Source organism: Limanda limanda, chromosome 13 (assembly GCF_963576545.1).
Source record: "Limanda limanda chromosome 13, fLimLim1.1, whole genome shotgun sequence".
NCBI classification, from domain to species: domain Eukaryota; kingdom Metazoa; phylum Chordata; class Actinopteri; order Pleuronectiformes; family Pleuronectidae; genus Limanda; species Limanda limanda.
The window spans coordinates 5,016,797-5,019,942 of record NC_083648.1 but is presented as its reverse complement, the minus strand read 5'-3'; the positions used below and the strand labels follow the sequence as shown (position 1 = coordinate 5,019,942).

The 3,146-nt window shown below is 43.2% G+C and overlaps 1 long non-coding RNA gene across 1 annotated transcript; it reads right to left on the bottom strand.

Moving 5' to 3' along the window:
- Positions 1-469: 469 nt before the first annotated feature.
- Positions 470-1,961, bottom strand: LOC133017481 (uncharacterized). The gene is made up of 3 exons (XR_009682767.1): positions 1,025-1,961; positions 812-905; positions 470-720 (listed from the first exon to the last, which is right to left on the bottom strand). It is a non-coding gene; the product is annotated as an uncharacterized LOC133017481 (long non-coding RNA).
- Between the last annotated feature and the right edge of the window lie 1,185 nt (positions 1,962-3,146).

Sequence of the window (3,146 nt, the reverse complement as noted above, 5' to 3'; positions counted from 1 at the left end):
CGCCAGTGAAGACAAGGTGGGTCTATCGGCGTTTGCGGACCTTAAGGGGGATTTGGAGAACAAAGGAGAGAGCCGCGGGGGGGCTCGCGCCGCTGCGCGGACCGATCGCGACGTGTGATCTAATTAGCATATGAATCGGAGTCCAGCCGCTGGCTAGAACCTCTCTCTACTCACCATTGGAGGAAACCACAGACCCTTGAAACTAATGTCACTCGTGATTGGCTGGTAGAAGTGTTGCTATTGGTCACCTTATGGGTCATTGCAGTGCACACGTGGGGTCACAGCATTCCGCACGTGGGGTAAGCCCCTCCCACACAATATTTATAATAAAAATGTATATATTAATATTTATTATTATTTATAAGTAAGCCTTTACCAAAAGCACTGCAGTTAATTAAAACTAAACATTCATGTGATGCTTGATGCTATAGGTGAACATATTGTACAGGGAACAAATGTGAACAAGGTATATGTGGAGTGAAAGCTTTATTTACATACAGCAAAAATATTGTACAAAATCTCAGGTGAGGCTTGAAATGTTTCTCTGCAGCCTCTGGGTCATGACTTCTTTGTGGGACTCTTCTCCAGTGTGTAGACGTCTGTGGTGTGTAGCTGTGAGATCCAGTGTAGCTTCCAGTCTTATATGAAGTGTGGGACACAGGTCGGTGCACTCCTGGCTGTGGAAGGATGGATCCATGTCATCTGTCCCGCTTCAATCAGCTGTAAACACATTCAGTAAAATTAGCACAGTTCAATGACAACATACACCTTTACATGTAACTGGAAAATTATTTAATGAATATAACCTTACCCTCTTTCTTCTCCGACAACTCCTCAATGCTGATGTAAGGTCTGGTCGGATCATACTGGCTCATAGTGTGTCTTTGTACGTCATGGACAGGCAGCTGGAAAACAACACATGTAACATGACTTTATTATTAATAAACGGAAATAGCCGCGCTGCATCACCGTTGGAAGATCCACAGCAAAAAAACACCAAAACAATTCATAAACAGTTACTTACATTCAATGGCTTAATTTTCTGCACTTTAAATCCGGACTTTCAGCGTCTCAGCCTAACGCCTCTTTGTTTGTTTGTGTGTGTGTGGGGGGGGGGGGCTGAGGCTGTGAAAACATACAGAAAAAAGTCACGTTGATGAAAAAACTTAACGAGAACAAACTGTTACATCTAAGTAATTCATACATATTTACACATGCACTAGATCTGCTCCAGCACTCGATGCTGTATTCGTATTTTAGCAACTTTCTCGCTATCCCAAAGAGTGGCGGACATGCTTTCAGATGTACCAGTTAGCTTAGTGGTTAGCATGGCGTCTCTAGCTCACCGTAACTCAGGGACTGTGCTTCCGTCTTCTCCGCCTCGACTCGTCCACACCGGGCCCGCGGCTCTGCCTCCACACGCACTCATCTTCTCCTCCAGGGAACAGCGTCGTGTCGACTTCAGCAAGTTATTTACCCCGAAGACAGAGTCACTCGTACGGGACAAGCTAAACACGACCCGCTTCCTGTCTGCGGGACACTCGACGCTGCTGCACGGCGTTTACGAGGCTCTGATTGGACGAGTCCATCAGCTGATGACGCGAGCGGGTGACGTGAGCAGCGGTTACTTCATGGGATAAGTATTTGACTGAGGCCAGGTTTATTTTTTGTGGTGTTTAGTAAATTTACACACATGATTCACTCATGCTGTTCTGTGTTCGTAACCTTATAGTTGAATGCACTTATTGTAAGTCGCTTTGGATAAAAGTGTTGACTGTTTTAATGGAATACTGAGAAAGTTTAATAACAACAATTAGACAATTGAAGTTCAAATTATGAAGGAATTTAAGCTCTATATTGTGTCTCCTTTATATTTAAAATAATAATCAAACTGAGTGGAGATGTATGTTGTATCCAAACAGCCGGCTGCTGTGTTTTGTCACTGTGCAGTCCATGGGGGATTAAATATTACACTGAAAAAATAAATCATTAAATCAATGAATGTTTCATAGCAATTTTGAAAGTAGTGGTGAAAAGGTACCATTTATAATTCATGGAACAGCTTAGTTTGCCATTGACATGTGAATTTGATGCCAGTATTTTGGGAGGACAGATATTTTTATGGAAAGCCAGTAGAAGTTTGGAGCTTACAGGACACAGATGATCATACCCAGCATCATTTATTTGCTGGTAGAGGTGTGGTTTACACTTCCTCTGTGCATTTAACCAGCACAATTGAAAAAGTGACTGTAATCATGCCACTCTATACAGTTGTTGAGATTTAGGATTGTTTTGGATGACAATAAAAATTTGAAATAAAGTGCATTGTTTCATTTCTTTTGACTGCATTGACCTTTGTTCGTGGTATACAATATAATTCATTATAGCACACTTACTTACTTAAGAACAATTTAAAATTTCAGGTTTAATATTTATTTTAAGCCTGGTTTACTCAGCCAGATAGTTTGTTGGTGCCTCTTACACATTGGTGTTATCTGCTCTCAGGGAAACTGATTTGCATTTGTGAAGCTCAGAGCATTGTCATTTGCATATGAAAGCGTCCTCTAGGAGTTGGAGCAGGGGGGGTCAAATCTCAACAGCTCACAGGCTTGACAACTGCAGGAACCCTGAGCGTTTCCTTTGCTGCCTGCAGATACGTGTGAAAGTCGTTAACCGAAGGATGTGCCAACACTTCTCTGCGACACAGATTGACACAAACGCTTCTTTTCATGCAGTGAGTGAGTAGAAAAGTTGGGAAGCTTAATCAATAAATAATCTATCCCTTAAAACTGATTTGGATCGGGGGTGCCCCCCCCTCCTCACCCGGTAACTCGCTGTCCGCAGGGAGTGGGGTTTCTCCAACTCCCCCTCGTGCGTTCGCGCACAGTGAGTGGAGGTGAGTTAAAGCCAACCTTTTCAGGTTTATTTGCCTTTCAAAAATGAATAAATAAACCGTGTTTGAGGCCAGGTAGTGTCCCCTTTTCACCTCTGTGTGCAGCAGGTGGGATTGTTTGCCTGTGTTCCCTGTATAAAATACAGTTGGTTATTGGTTATCACCCTTTGTAGGTGCTATTTTGTTTCCCTTAAAGCCCTGTTCGCAGTGGCTGGGATGTTGTTCTCTCTCCACCCCCCCACCCCCCTTGTTT